Raw genomic sequence first — 17,076 nt, forward strand, 5'->3', positions numbered from 1 at the left:
ACAGAATTAAATTCAAGCTGGCGTGCCTGATTTTTAAATGTCTGAACAGACTTCCTAATACCTTTTTGAGAGACAAAATCAGTCGTTACCAGCCAACAAGGCTGTTACGATCAGGAGATTGTTGGAAAGGAGAGACAATCTTCCCGCACCCCAAGCGGTTTAGAATAAGGCAAAAACCATGAGATATAATTTAAGGGACCAGGGGGGAGGAGGTGTCCCTTTAAAAGCCTCTATATGATCACATCATTGCATGCTTCGTAGATGTAGTGCACATGCGGGAACAAATACCATCTTTGATATTAGCAGCCATATTGGAATGCAAGGCTTAAACACAGTGCATCAGCCAGCGTCCCAGGTCTATGCCACAAATATGAGGAAAGGAACAGGATGTGTGCAGGGCACGGATGAGAAAGTTCAGAGCCACAGAGATCTATAAACCCGTTATTCTCCTAAAATGTTGCCAACCTTTGTGCTCTGGGAAGACAACCTTTGTGCTCTGGGAAGAATGTCCCATGCAAGGCCACGGGAGGAGGGCTGGGCATCTTTCTACGGTACAATCCCACGGGAAGGAGGGCACGCGCCTCCGACCCCCACAAGTCCCCGTACTAACTTATTGCACCTAATAACCTAGTCTTAGGACCATTGAATACCAAGGTATCAAGTGGCCCCAGACCACCGATCATAAACCTGTTAGACCCCTGATCGATCAAAAGATCAGAGAGCATGACTTTCCCACCTTCACTTCTGGGTCACGTGATTTGTGCTGCGAGGTGCAGGGAGGGATAAAATGATAGCCCAGAATCAGGGTGGAAGACCTTGGAGAGGTGCCGGCCTGTCTGGGAGTGAGTGTGTGAGTTAGCATCACCTCTGCTTTTTCCCTGGGCCCCTGCCTGATTGTACCATGTGCGCAGCTACATAGATAGAGATGTATTACTTTTCTTTGCACATAGTTGCCAATTAGCTGCCTTGTGACCGATGACGAATGCAACATCCCCCAGGTGGAAGAAGATGGACAGACGGGGCTGGGACCAATGGCCTGGCATCCCCTATGGAGCAGGCGACCTATGTATATGGTCTCACTAACCAGCCACACCTTTTTCTACTGTATATATTGATGTCACTGATGACGCTGTGTACCTTCTTAATGTGCTGCTCATGCAGATTTTGCCACAACGTTCCGCGGAATATGAGTTCATTGTTGGCGCTTTCCATTTTATCATGGAAATAAACCTTGTTATCCTTGCAAGAGGTGTATTGGGCCTTTTTTCCCTAGTGGGTTGTGTTTTTCTGGCGTGAGCATCTAGGGGCTTTCTTTCAAGATCAGCTGTTGTTGACTACCCCCCACCCTTTCTTCACTTGTTTCAAGGAGAGTTAGACGATCTGTCCTCTTTGGCCCCAGATTGTGGAACAGTCTTCCTCAAGATATTAGAGCTCTTGAGACATTGTACCACTTGCACAGTGCCCTTAAGACCTTGCTTTTCTAATAAAGGGGAGGCAGTGTTCAGGGGGTTCTTGGGAACTTTTTTCTTTACTGCAAAACAGTATTTCTCTGTGCATGGCTTCTTGGTGGCCCCGCTTTGGGTACCAGCTCTGCCTTTACACGGTTGAGTCCATCCTGTGTGTGTTACACATGTACAAAATCAAAATCACTCAGATGAAAATTTACTTAATTCTCAAAGTAATAAGTAGTTTTAAAAATGACTGCTGACTGCTTCACAAGTCTCTACCCGGTTGGCACTTAAGTTTAGATGCCCCGAAATAAGCACCAGTGACGTAATCGTAGAAGTGCTTTAAGGGCCAGTAAGACCTCTTCCATCCTTATCAAGTGTAGGGGTAACCTCCTTTCCTCTCATGGGACTCAACCTGTGTGATCATGGGCAAGCTGATTTCAATCCCATTGTTTGTTCTCCCGAAGTGGGGGATACATAAACAACTAAAATAAACAACTCTTTCTTATTGCTGATAACAACGATTTCATCAATATTTACTGTTGATTATAAAACACAGCAGCTAGTTAGAAAAAGTCTTCCTAACACCCCCATCAGTACCACCACACCCAAAAGACCTGACTATCACTGAATGACCCTCCAAGGACGGGAGACCAGCAGACCCTACCATTCAAAACTGCATCCCAAGAGGAGTGATCCCTGTAAAAAGTAAACCCTCCCAATGGTAACCTTTTAAGAGAAGCACATAAACAGATCAAACCGGCAGTAACCAGAATTTCTCAACAAAAGATGGAACTACCTCCTGAGACCTTCAAACAATGCACATACGTCATATTAGGACACCTAGCAATATCTGTATTCAGGGGCGTTGCTAGGGGGGGCTAAGGGGGCTATAGCCCCTGATATTTTGGCTGTAGCCCCGGATAGAATCTCAGGAGCTACAGCCAAAAGACTAGCTAGCCCCCAGTCCCAACAGTTCCGACATCAGCGTAGCCCCGGGTCTTTTCCAGACCTAGCAACTCCCCTGTCTGTATTGTATGATATTGGCATACGTGCTTTCCTGTACCCTCTGCCTTGCGACCTTTACTTAGGGAGCCATTAATGACCTATTGTGCTTCCCGTACAACCCTCACTTGTAGAACCTGGGCCTGGTCTCGCATAAAAGGTCAACCCATGAACATGCGTCATGGCTCTAACCACTTCTTGTTTCACAGAGTCCCCAGCCGCAAGGGCTCACACCACAGCTACCTCACTCGAGGGCCTCATGGGGTTGTGAGTCTGTTGACTTCGCTGAGGGAGGGCTAATTTTAAATGCTCCCCCAGATTGCCTCCAAACTAACATGCCAGATCACCATCAATATGTACCCCGATTTACCTTATCACCTTTGAAACATGTGGCTAAAAGAAAGCATACCTATATTTTCTCTTATCTGTACATAACCCTGCACAAACCTTGCAGCAGGCACCGGAACCTTCTGAGCGTTTAAAGTCTTTTCTCCATTAAATTCCTCAGCTTCTAGACACACATTTCTCCAGTGTGTATATAGCTGTTTAAATGTACAGGCCTGCAGGAAACGTTACTGCTCCCTATTAAATCTGGAAAACCATTTGTGAGGCCAAATCATGGTTATCTAGGCGATGCGGATGGGGGCAGCACAGAATCCCCCCAGCAACACTGCACATTACGAGGGTTCTGATGAGTGAAACCTGAAGGTTTCTCCCTGTCGAATCTATCTGATCACTGCGCCGCTGTAACTGCACCGCCGAAAATATCGGCATGAAATTACGGCGTGGTGCAGTGATCAAATAGATTACTATACCCACGTCCCCGGCCCACATTCCCTTACCCGACCCCACTTACCTTTGCGGCGCACACTTCTGTGTGTGCCACCGACTCCCCGCTATCCCTGCGCCGTCAGTTCCTCCCACTTACAGGATTTGTTGACATTCTTGCACCCGCTTGCCACAATGGTAAGCGGGGGACACCCATGCAACCCCCGACTCACGTTACTGTGCCCAAGGAGAGCAGAGAACACCCCTGCAACCGCTGCTCTGCTTGGGTGCAGTAATGAGAGTCAGTATTTTGTGTGCGCCCCCAAAGTCGCAATGACTGCGGGGCGCATAAATGAGGGCAACATTTTTGTATGTTTCCTCCCTGTCTAGTCCCCGGGGATCTGTCATCCAGATGGCCAGGACACGGCCGTTGCTTTTGGATCCAGTTCCTGGGGTTGGACCAGTGCGGGAGGATCACCTGGATGGGGGGGTTCTTGGGGAGTAGGAGTGGGACACTGGCGGGTGAGATGTGGTATCCCCCTTCTTTAAACATCTTTTCCCCATCCTACCACGTAGGATATTCCAAAACACTGCCCCCCCCTTTTTTGACATGAACACTTTCGCACAACACAAAAGACAATGGACTAACACCAGAGCCGTTTCCGCACGACGTGAGAGCTAACTCACCACTGCAGTTCAAGAGAAGGAGAAAGAAGGCGCGAGTCGAGAAGATACCAAGGGGAGAAGTGACCTTGCCCTTATCGACAGAGACCCATAAAGCATCAAGAGAAGGAATTGTAAGACCGGAAACAATAGCCAGTGTGTGTTGCAGCAGGTATCAAAGGTACGCGGGCGCCTCCTCCGCTGACAGCCAAGCCGAGGAGACACGCATGCTCCATTGGTAGCAGCCTTGACTCTATAGATAAGAAAGTAGAGCAGTTCATCGCAGCCGGTGAGCTGAGGGTAGAGCGGATAAAGAAACCAAACTTTGTGGAATGAAAGCAACAAGAGGCTAATTGAACTTTGAATGAACAAAGAACTACTGATATAAGGAAAGCGAAAGCCAGTATAATAGAATCAAACATAACGTGGGTGTTCCCTTGAGAAACGCTAGGTGATTACCCTGCTGCTGAACTACCGTAACCAGAAGGCCTTACGAAAATGCAGTAGGGGGACAAAGTAGTCATACGGGGGTCTTGTCAAATCCTCCGTACAGTTGAAAGTCATTGATCGGCAGATGATTAGAAAACTAAGGGAAAGAAGTCCCTCATGGTAAAAAGAGTGCACGAACCGTGCGTTGGCAAGGTTGGCAAGAGTGAACCCGGCGGAGGGATGCTAACAAGAGGGGACGAAATCTGAAGTCCCATGAACATTGTGCTGGCAGGAGTGAACCCGAAGGAGGGAGGCTGGCAATTGAAAAGGGGTCCGAACCCGAAGGAGGGAGATCCAGGGGTGGAAAGTCATCACCCTATCTACTGTATGAAAATAACCGTTTAGTTAATGAATTGGCGAGCATGACTTGAGAGGGGTTTGCACCCTGAAGAGGGGGACCCAGGGGTGAAGCCGTCACCCAAAGCCATACGTGAAACAGAACTTTGTGTTTGCGGTTTGCGCCCGGAAGAGTGGGACCCAGGGGTGAAGCCGTCACCCAAAACCATACATGGAACAGACTTTTTGTGTTTGTTTGTTGAACTATTAGGCCTTCGAAAGCAAGAGACCTTTTATTGAAAAGAGACTTTAACCATCGAAAGAATCTGATAGCTGAAGCGGAACTGTCGGCTCATGCTGGGAAAGCTTGAGTATGTGCTGTGCTCAGGAGACCCACCTTGTCCCGTGCTGAAAACGTGGGGAAGGGAGACCCCTGGCAATCACATCCTGACTTAATATTTGTGAACACTTCTTTCTTTATTGAAAACCCTATCCCACACGCTTTCTATAATTAGTTGTAAGGATTTGGGAATAGGTTTCTTTAGTATAGGCCTTTTTACTTTGACAAGACGCCACAAGGACAGCCTTATTTTTCATTTGATGGTCGACGCTTGCTCCCATCGTAGATTTAGGTTTAGGTTAGGTGTTTTCCACCCTACATTTACAGTTTAATAAACACCCTTGTTCACTTGTGTCTGTCTTTACTGTTGTCACCATGAGGTCCTTACATGTCTCACCTTCCGTGGTGAATCTGCAGCACGGGAAGACACTGCTGACAAATCCCACACTCTGTAGAGTTTAACAGGATAAAAACACATTGGAGCGCATGTTATACTGCGGCATAACGTGAATGGAAGGTATAAAAGTAAGGTTGAGTAAGACTTTTATGCTTTCCATTCATGCCACGGCTCATTTTCCTTCATTTGTATGGTTGGTGGAGGCGAGGGGCAAAATGCAACTTGCGTTTCCGCTGCCCCCTTCCTCTCCACCATACAAATGCCCCAGCATTTGTGCCTGTATGCATGTTCATGTCAGTGGAAATGCTGGGGATCCCTATGGAGCCTGTTGGCATTTTGCGCCATATGAATCTTGTCAGGGTTCCCTATTATCGAGAGCCTGTGGGTTCACGTTACGCCTTTCAACAACTGAGAAATCACGTTGGAGTCCTAGTTGTTCCGCCCATCTTGCGAGGACGTGTGCCGCATCATTGCGTTTTCCCCTCCTTACGAGTTCTGCGTCATCGCACTTCTATGCCTGGAAGCTTATTACCAGTGCAGACCGCTACTGCTCACGTAGCAACGTTCTTCATTTGCAGGTACGCTAGTTCTTTTCCCCTTCCTTTTTGAACGTATTCCTTGCATTGAAATTCCGAGCACTCCTAAATCCCTTGACTCACACTCTAGATACTCGTTCCTCCTTGATCTCTAGCTGCCTCCTGTCTATCCCCCATCGGCACTCTAGAGACTCCACTTGTGATATCCTGTCTTTATCCTTCCAACGTTCTGTAGTATCCTTGTTCCTTCTAAGGTCAGCTTCCACTTCACTTGCTCCGTTTTCCTTCTTCCATTCTCCAAACTCTCTCAAACTGCCTGACCAGTTGTTCTACAGTTCTCTTCCTGTTCTTACCTACCGATTGGATTACCTTCTGCATATTTGTTTGTTTGTTTTTTCATTTATATGGTGCTCCAAACCCTGAGGTATCTGGACGCAGTACAGTTTTAAAGGTTACAGTATGTACTATTCAATCTACATATATTTGCACATGTATAACATTTACAGGTTTACAAGTTATTTACAGCAGAAGTGTTGTGTACAGGTACAGGTACACAGCAGTCATGTGGAATAGGAATGGCAATTCAGGTGTCGGTGCAGTAAGGGGTAGGTGTCATATATATATATTGGATTCTATAGAACGTTAATGTGCAAGTTCATGTGGTGAGGGTCCTATTCAGATGTCAAGGGACCGCAGCACGATTTTGCATCATTCTTAATGGTTTTGAAGGACAGAGTAGCTCTTAGGGAGACAGGCATGATCTCCATAGTTGAGATGGCATGACTGTGAAGCTAGTCCCTCCTGCTTTTTTTAGTTTACATTTTGGGATCCTAAGACTGTTGGTTTGAGCCATTCTAATGGCGCGTTCTGAAGTATGTTTGGTGAATCTCTCCACTACGTATTTGGGAGCCATGTTGGTTTAGGGATTTGAACTTTATTCTGTCTTTTATGGCAAGCCAGTTTGAGGACTGCCTAGCATGGGAGATGTGGTGAGTTTTAGGGATGCCTGAGGCAGTCCTTAAAGCGTTATTTTGGAGGATTTGCAATTTACTGATGTTATGTTTGCTCGTAGTCAGATAGAGAGCATTGCAATAGTCTAGCTTTGAAAGGATGAGGGCACGTGCTATCGTAATGCAACTTTCAGTGGAGAGGAATGGTTTGCATGCATATATCAGTTTACATGTGTAGCTGGTGGCAGAGGCTTCAGCATTGACTTGCTTATTAAGATTCAGAGCTGAATCAAGGTAAAAACCTAAGGTTTTCACCTCTTTAGAAACTTTGATATTTAGTCCATCAAGGATGAAGGAGTAGTATTGGTGACAAAGTTTGTTCAGTCTGTTGGTTGAGCCAATGAGTAAGAGCTCAGTCTTATCATCATTGAGGCAAAGGCCATTTGTGACCATCCAAGTTTGTATGATCAGGTAGATTCTGTTGATAAGAGCTACATCTATGTCATACTCTCCTTGGATAGGGATAAGAATCTGGGTGCCGTCAGCATAGTTGGTATATGAGACACCCAGCATATCAAATATATCGAAGAGAGGCTTTGTAAATATCTCCTATTCTCCTTGGAAGTACACTGGACTTGAACTACTCAACATTTCTATGAGAGGCAAAACACCTCAGGGGTTTTCTTCCCAGAAAGGGATTCCACCCTTCCTTTTGGACTGCATTCAGGGGTCTAGTATTCATTCAGCCTAAGACTGGCCCCCCACCGAGACAGGCCTTAGCTCTACAAAGTGAAGAGTCCTGACAGAAATAGAAATCGGGAACACTTGGATAGAGTCAACTCCCAACAAAGAGGCTCACCCAGCCTTTCATGTAGGAGTCCTAACAAGTTGCTACGCCCAACATATTCAGAACCTGATATGGATCAAAGGCAGACCATGATGGAGACAATATGGAAACTGACAGCTGAAGTCCAAGATGTATGCATGGAAAACATTCCCTAACGCCTGGCTCTGGCACTCTGTGAAAACATGCCACAAGACCGACCTGGAAATAGCTCTTCGGGTTATAAATACAATGGTTCTCCTAAGAAACTAAAGGAATTTCTGGACCATTGTATCATCCAGTTTACCTTTTGGCCTCAACAGTTTCTGTCTGATCAATCCAACATGGGTTATATGGTTACCAACTTGATTGGTAACGCTCTTGCTTGGGTTACACACTAAGTTGCCTCTGGCAATCCAGTGTTGAATACTCTTGCTACTTTTGTTGATGCCATGAAAGCTATGTTCGATAGACCCGAAACCATGTTTACTGCCCAAGAAAACCTTCTTGATTTTTCTCAAGGATTCATAGATACATTGGAGGTCATTGCAAGTTAGGAGGTAGGAGGTAACCATGCCGCTATTAGCATGGCTACCCCCTTACCGGGTACCGGGTCCGGGTTCCTTGAATGAGGAATTACCTCCAAGGTCGGAATGGCCCGGTAATTCCTCATTCAAGGAACCCATCCCCATTCCCATTCGAGCCCCCATAGGGCTCAATGGGAATGGAGAGGGTGCTAACAACAGGCCTGTTAATATTGGCCAGTTGTTAGCACCCTGGTCTGCTCGCTGTAAAACCAGGCGTCCTTAGCGGGTTCCCGCGAGCAGACTCATAATGAGGTGGTAAGGGGTGACGGTTCCGGCACCTTTACCGGTGCCACCCTCACTGATGATACCCAATGAGGCTGAAACATGTCTGGGGATGATTGTGGCCTTGTGCAGAAGGGATGTGACCTAGCAGTTTGGGCTACGACTGCACCTTTGGGGGTGGGACCAAGCCTGATTTGCATATGGTCTTCTTCCTTTCTGTAATGGGTTTGCAGGTGAAAACGATCATCTGGAGGGTTGCCCAGAGCAATTGCCAGATGTTTAAGATTAATTCTAAACTTTCCAGCCATCACCTCTTTGCTTTTGCTTCGTCACCCCGAGTGGGACGGGTATGCCCAGATGTGGGTCCTGTGCCTGCTGGGCCTAGAGACCCAAGCTACTCCTCACTGATGACACCCAATGACGCCGAAACATGTCTGGGGATGCTTGTGGTCTCGTACAGATGGGATGTGACCTAGCAGTTTGGGCTGGACTGCCCCTTTGGGGTGAGGCCAAGCCTGATTTGCATATGGCCTTTACCCTTTCTGTAATGGCTTGGCAGGCGAAGAACGATGGTTGGGAGGGTTGCCTAGAGCAATTGCCAAAGGTTTAAGATCGATTCTAAACCTTCCAGCCATCACCTCTTTGTTTTGAATGGATGCAAGAGGCCTCTGTTTATCCAGGATCCTAGCTAGAGTTTCTCCAAGCCCACCAATGTAATGTATCTGCACCCTTAAAACTGGCAGGGGCTGTCCAATCATGGGCAGCCTCTGGCCAACACATCTGCGCAGAAAGTGGCACACTTTGGCCAGGATTTGGACAGAGAACAGACAGTCCCAGCCCCCACTTTCGAATATGCATACATACAACTAATTTGTCTGGGAAAGGGCTTACCACACATGGAAAATCGGGCCCTGTGAGGGCAGTACGAAGGTTAAAACACACTGGCCAAAAGACAGGTGGAAATCTTGTGGCACAACCATTTTAGACTATATGGCAGTGTAAAAGGCATTAAACAGTCAAATGCACAAGTGCACGAGACAATTGAAAAAACACGGTAGAAAATGATCTGCTGCCACCTGCTGCCACCTGCCCGTCTTGGACACATCATGCCAGTAGCCATAAAGTTATGAAAAACAAAGTTATAGGGACACCAAGTATCCCTACCGCAGCCTACTGCAAAATAAAGAGTGCCGTGTAAAATAAACAGAGAATTCCATAATGGAGAAAGGGTTCTCCTGAAACGATAGCCATGGGGACTGATCAGCGCCCCGCAAACAGAAGAGCTTGGCAAGGCGAGTGAAGTAAAAAGGCTTCACTTGCCTCCGAAAGTCCAGACAGGTCCAAAACAACAGCACAACGTTGGGTGGGGGGTTCTATAGATGACTATGGAGGGAAAGCAGCAAAAAGAAATATTTCCTAACAACACTCTCCCAAGCATTAAACTATCAAATGTTTGTAACATTGAACTATATATGTCTGATTCGGAAAGGCTCAGGGTGTGCTGGTAAAGTGACTGCACATTAGTCATTCCACTGGAGCACAGGGGCTGTCCAGAAATAATGTTTTCTGTACCTATAGCAGAATTCTAACTCTTAGGGTAAGACTAGCTGTGAAAATGGTAAGTTGCCAAATGAACAAACATCCTAGGAGAATTATATATATGTAGGACTGGATGAGAGAAATTTTAGGAATGATACTGTGCCAAAAAAGGATGTGGAATTGTAACACTTTTGCTTAAAGAAGGCAGTGATCCCTTCACGAAAGTTGCCCTTCGGTGCATTGAGCAAGGTGCCCGGCAGGAGCTGTGGGTGGCAGTTACGGGGGAGTGTGGGGCGCTGATGCAGAACTCTCCCCTGCACGGGGTATTGGGTGGTTGGACCCATGGCAGGCTGGGGTTTCAGCAATAGCGAGTGATGCCTGGTGTGCCATGGTTGGGCTGCAGCTGCCAGCAGTCTCAGCTCTCAGGCCTCTCGATGCCTTGCACTGGTGCTGAGGACTTTGGACGTCCCCATGTTAGGGTATTTGCACACATATACAAAAGGGACAGGGTCAGTTCAACAAACAACAGTTCTTCTCATCTCACATAACTTATCAAAAATACATTTTATTCAATAGATCATAAAACATGTTAAAAACTCAACACTTAAAAAACATTTACAGAAAATTAATAGGAAAAGCAAATGAAACAAAAGGACCTACTAAATCAATAAAAATCACAGTTTTCTGAATACCAAGATGGATCAGATTTGGATACCCCTGTGCATACTCAATACAACCACTAAGAGTAACCTCTATTTAGTGTATAGAAATTGTTTCAGAAAAACACCTGCGTCTTCAAGTAGTCTTGGGACAATGCCTCGACATGTTTCAGTTCTTATCCATAGGTGTAGAACTTTCATCAGGAGGATTTCCAATTAGGTCACTTCCAAAAGCCATATAGAATCTCATTTTCTGGTAACATAACCCGTCTGTGTTATACAGAAGATCTGTTGAGAGACAAGTATATATACCCAAATTTAGGTATACAATTATTTCTATAAAAACAGTGTCAATCTGTATCCAACAAAAGTCAATGCATTTGTCATTACCTTTGTTTGTAGTAGTCAACGCATGGATGCTGAATTCATGTGTAAGCAGATTGCCACATTCATCCATGGATTAGTCTTTCCATTTAGAGAATAATCTAATCTAGAAAGAATGTGTATCAAGAATCAGACCAATATCCAGGGGCCAGGGTTCTGAGCGTTCAATTCACAATCAAATTAAAATTGCATCCAGCAGCAGTGAACAAAACACAATGGTGACCATAAAAAGAGAGATGTTTTAATAGTCACCCTGGGGTCCATATATAGACCAAACTAAAGTTATGAGATGGTTATCTAGTGTAGTTTATCTTTTATCCATTTGGAAACTAAAGAAAGTATCAGTCTGTCAAAAGGCCAATGTGTTTAGCACCAGAAACACCAAAAACACTGGTCTATACCGCTTATGTGTTCAATTAAGGCCACAAAATTCAGGCCACAAAAATTAATAACGACATCAGCCATCTCAGGACAATAAATAGTATGGCGAGCATATCAAATTTTAGAATTTAGAAGAGTACCTTTAAAGGTGAGAGCTGCGGCAGATGTATAAATATTGCTGATTTTGAAAAACGAACTCCACCCGGATCTCAATTCGTCCTAATCAGATCCCACGCCAGAGTCGATGATACTGAAAAAATAGTAGTAGTAGGTTGCGTGTTAGACTAACGGTCAACAACCCAGATCAAAAGGGCATACACGTCCTTAAACATTCGGATCTGTACAACCACAGAGATCCGTTACCTGAGTACGACTTGCTATGGGGTGTCGTCGCTGCTCAGGAATATCCCGAACAGCGGCAGGGGTAAAGCGCCGAAGCGATTACTCAAACTTCCTCTCTTTCATCTGATAGTACTCCCCTGTATGGCTAGTGAATGGATTTTAAAGTCCTTTTTCAGTGTTGATCGCGGAAGTGGAAAGGCAGTTCAACTTTAACAGTGGAGACGGAAAGTATCCATCTAGATAACCAGGGAAAGATACTAGTCCCTTTTCAGTGTTAACTCGGGATAAGTAGATCAGGAGCCATCTAGTTGTCAAAGTTACTACTGCATTTAGCAGGCAAGCTAATGTGGCACTCCGTACAATGTTAGATTACAAGCCGATGCTTAATATCAAATAGATATTACCAAACTTTGTACCATTCAATGGAGTTGTTCAATCCTCGTAGATCACTACGGATTTTAAAAATGAGTTCTTATTCTTTCTTTAAAAGTTTTTTATTCAGTGTTGCTGGATTGGCACTGTGAACCGCTAAAAGTACAGACCATGAAAAAGATTCAAAACCATGTTTTTTATCCACAAAGTGTTTAACCAGAGGGGCCTGCATGACTTTGTTCTTAATACAACTTTTGTGCTCTCCTATCCGTACTTTAATTTTACAGTGAGTTTTCCCTATATAGTGTAATCCGCATGGACAGGTGATCAGATAAACGACGTTTTCGGTGTTACAATTAGAAAATGTCTTTTGTGTCCATGGTTTAGCCAGGCCTATTTCTAGTTCTTTGCTCCTTTTGGTCAATTTACAAACCACACATTGGCCACAAGGTGAATGTCCAATAAGAGGGGGTAAACCCCATTGAGTAATGAGACTGTTGGTAGATAAAGGAGTGCTACGGTATTTGCTATGGCTAACATTGTTGCCTATAGACTGTGATTTAGGGTATGCAAATAGTGGAATCTCAGGATTAGAAACAGTAGTTCTCAAAAGTTTCCAATGTTTGGAAATAATGCGTCGAATCGCTAGCCTGTGATTGGTGAAGGTGTTTACACAAACCATTCTATTATCGCTAGGTTTTTTTATTTTCTCCTCTAAGAGGGCTTCTCTATTGTTGTTATAAGCGTGTTTTGCTGGTTTTTTAATGAGCTTTCTCGGGTATCCTCTTTTCTTCAGTTTACCTTTTAAATGTAGTGCTTCCTCTTCAAAAGCTTGAAGAGTAGAACTATTCCGTTTTAGTCTCAAAAACTGTCCATAGGGCAGGTTATCTTTGAGATGCTTAACATGATGGGATTCATAGTGCAGCAGGGAATTCTTCTATGTATTTTTATGGAATGGTTTCACTAGTAGTTTTCCGTTAGTATGATATAATGTCAAGTCTAGGAAATTAATAGCCTCCTCTTCACCTGTCATAGTGAACTGTAAATGTCTACTTAGACTGTTCAGCCACTGAAGAAAAGTGTCTACTGGTTCTCTTGAGCCCGGTCAGATGACCAGCACATCATCGATGTAACGTAGCCAAGTAATGATGTTATTTTCAAATGGATGTGGAGCATAGAGGTATTGTTTTTCAAAAGATTCAACATAGAGATTCGCCAAGCTTGGGGCCATGGTGGCCCCCATGGCAGTACCTTCAATCTGTTGATAAAAGGTACCTGAAAACTAAAAAAAGTTCTTGGTTAATGCCATGGAAATGCACCACATTATGAAGGAGGTTGGGACAGGATGTTGATCTGTACGTGTCAGCAATATTTCTTCGATTTTTTCCAGAGTTTCCTGTTGTGGGATGTTAGTATAAAATGATACTATATCTAAACCTACCAGAAGTTGTTGTCCTTTATGAAACTCAATATTTTCCACTTTTTGAATGACATCTTTAGTGTCTTTAAGGTATGATTTCATAGACTACACGTGATCTTTAAGATAAAAGTCAGCAAAAATGGAGAGAGGTTCTAAGATGGAGTTAATTCCTGCCACAATGGGGCGGCCTGCCGGATTACTTAGACTTTTATAAATCTTAGGTAAACAGTAAAAGCTCGGAAAGGAAGGGGTTTTATTGTTAGGCCACTTACCTGGGGGGAGACGAGACGCTCCCGGTCCTGGCGGATCTATCCGAGGTTTCGGTTAGCAGGGAGAGGAGTCTCCCGGCGCCCGAATCCTCGGATAGTATCCGCTGCGCGCATGCGCCACAGCCCGCGGAGTCCAACAGCTTGCGCTTCAAGCCTCGTTGTCGCTCCGGGGTTACGGGCTGCGCATGCGCAAGGCGGCCTGCGTTTCACGCCTCGGCTTCATGCCGAGGGATGTAAATAGCAGCTGTGTCGGGAAACAAATCGCGTCTTAACGCGGTTCGTTCCTGACCAGCCGTAGCAGCGCCTACCTTCTGTTTTGCTACAGTTTTGCCTCCAGCCTGGGTTCCTGTTCTTGGTCCTTTTCCTGCTTGCCTTCCTGGGTCCGGTCCACGTTGGCTCTCCCGGATTCCAGCCCTCTTTGGGTTATTTGGGAGCCTTTCCTTGCTGCCTACCAGGAATCAGTCTCTCTTGCCTTTTGGACTCACCCTGCATTCGCTCACCCCTTGGTTTCTAAGACTTTCCTGCTACCATCGGCAAGCCATCCCTATACCCAGATCTCCTGCCTACTGGGTTTCCTTTTGCTCTCTGTGGTACCTTGCCCCTTCATGTTATCCAACCTATTGGTTGTCACCGCTCCCAGAAGAATCGGTGCACTTACCTGGTACCTTTAGCCAGTGATCAGTCCTTCAGCCTGGCCTCTCCAGTACAGACATCATCCAAGAGTCCCGCCACTACAGGTGCTGTCCGACCCAGGGACACACACCTTAACAGATCAAGACTCCTTCGTATCCAATCATCCTGGGTTTGTCTTGGTTGTTACATCACAACCCCAGTATTAACTGGGAGACCAGGACACTGGAATTCTGTTCAGTCCGTTGCAAGCAGGAATGCTTTGACCACTATCATCTGGCTCTGAAGGCCTCGTCTTCCACTCAGACCGAAGTAGGTAACAGAACTGGTCTCTACTCGGTCACTACGATACCAACTGAATACAGGGAATTCCACGAGGTATTCTCTGATCCCAAAGAGATTCCATTGCCTCCGCATAGAAGCTTCGATTGTTCGATAGAGCTTCTTCCTAACACAACAATACCACATAGCAAGGTCTACTCCCTAACTGTGCAAGAAAAGGAAGCTCTCCAGGAATATCTACAAGATTGCCTCCAAAAGGGATACATCGTACCCTCCACATCTCCTGCGGGATTTCCTTTGTTCTTTGTTAAGAAGAAGGAGGGCACTCTTCGGCCATGCATTGACTATCGTCAATTAAACGACATCACTAAGAAAGACCGGTACCCGCTCCCCTTGATACGCACCATTATGGAGTCGTGACATGAAGCCCGGGTGTTCACAAAGCTGGACCTTAGAGGGGCCTATCATCTTGTGCGGATTCGAACCGGTGATGAGTGGAAAACCGCATTTAAGACTCCGATGGGCCATTACGAGTATCGCGTGATGCCATTTGGGTTGTGCAATGCCCCCTCCATATTCCAACGCTTTATGGATAACATCTTTGCTGATTTGATCGGAGTATCAGTCTGGGTTTATCTGGATGATATCCTTGTGTATTCCAAAGACCACAATGAACACTTAGTTCAAGTCCAAGAGGTTCTCAAGAGGCTACAGCTGAACCATCTGTATGTCAAGCCTGAAAAGTGTCTTTTTCATCAAGCTCAAGTGGAGTTCCTGGGTTATGTCATCAGTGCTACGGGAATACATATGGACCCTGCGAAAGTCCGTGCCATCCTGGAATGGAAACCTCCCAGAGACCAGCGATCCTTGCAACGCTTCCTTGGGTTTATAAACTTTTATCGGTGATTCATTCCATCATTTTCCAAATGGGCAGCCCCGCTCTCTAACTTGACCAGCAATAAGAGATACTTTTCGTGGGAACCGGAGGCCGCTGCTTCCTTTCTGCGGTTAAAAGAAGCCTTTAGCACCTCCCCCATTCTTCAACATCCACGGGAGGATAGACCCTACATTGTTGAAGCAGATGCATCGGATTATGCTGTGGGAGCAGTATTATTGCAATTGGATCCAGATGTAGAGATGGAGCTTCCCTTAGCTTACTATCCCAGAAAACTTACCGCCGGTGAGCGAAATTATCCCATCATCGAGAAGGAGCTCCTTGCCATCAAGACTGCTTTCGAAGAGTGGCACCACCATCTTTTGGGAGGACGTTTCCCTGTAGAAGTGCGTACCGACCACCGCAACCTACAGTTTCTACGTTCATTACAATGTAGAACATCACGTCAGGCGCGATGGGCCTTCTTCTTTTCGCAATTTGATTTCCACATCACATACATACCCCACAACAAGAACGTCAAGGCTGACGCGTTATCCCGCTCACTGGAGGATGACATAGCACAAGAAAACAAGGGAGAGCTTGTGCTAGCCCCGAAACACTTTCTTCTGGCTCTTACACCTTACCTACAGAGAGTCGCTCAGGAGACCGCTGCGGACCCGAGACGTACAACTTTATTGAAGAACCTGCAAGTGAGCGAAAAGGACGGCCTCCTGCTCTTCCGAAATAGATAGTACGTACCCTCTGAAGAACTCCGTAGGGCCGTATTGCAAGGGCTACATGATTCTAAAGTTGCAGGACATCGTGGGGTACGCGCTACACAGGAGAAGATAGCCCGTCAATTCTGGGTGCCTGGCTGGGCTAGTCAAATCAAGCAATATGTGGAGACCTGTCCAGTATGTGCCCAGGTCAAGACACCTAGACAGAAACCTGTAGGCTTATTGCAAACCACTGAAATTCCACCTTACCCCTGGCACACACTTGCCACAGACTTTATCGTGGATCTGCCAAGCTCCGAGGGTCAGACTTGCATCATGGTAGTAGTGGACTGCTTCACCAAGATGGCACATTTCGTCCCCTTTCCGAAAATACCCACAGCTGCTCAGATGGCCTAGTCTTTCTTACAGAACATCTATCGTCTACATGGCTTGCCAGAGAAGATTATATCTGATCGGGGCTCTCAATTTGTATCCGCCTTCTGGGGTCAACTCTGTCGCCATTTGAGTATACACAGGGCTCTCAGCTCTGGCCACCACCCACAGACCAACGGCCAGACGGAAAGAACCAATCAGACTTTGGAACAATACCTACGCTGTTTCACTAATGCTTCCCAATCCAATTGGGTGTCTAATCTAGCTTTGGCAGAGGTAGCCTATAACAACTCCATGCACTCAGCTTCTGG

At 45.8% G+C, this 17,076-nt stretch overlaps 1 non-coding gene across 1 annotated transcript; it reads right to left on the reverse strand.

The window, feature by feature from the left end:
* Window positions 1-1,732: 1,732 nt before the first annotated feature.
* Window positions 1,733-1,860, reverse strand: LOC138490613 (U6atac minor spliceosomal RNA). Its single transcript, XR_011275552.1, has one exon. It is a non-coding gene; the product is annotated as a U6atac minor spliceosomal RNA (small nuclear RNA).
* Window positions 1,861-17,076: the final 15,216 nt, after the last annotated feature.

The sequence above is a fragment of the Ambystoma mexicanum genome, chromosome 9, assembly GCF_040938575.1.
Source record: "Ambystoma mexicanum isolate Mex_15411 chromosome 9, UKY_AmexF1_1, whole genome shotgun sequence".
In the NCBI taxonomy this organism is placed as follows: Eukaryota; Metazoa; Chordata; class Amphibia; order Caudata; family Ambystomatidae; genus Ambystoma; species Ambystoma mexicanum.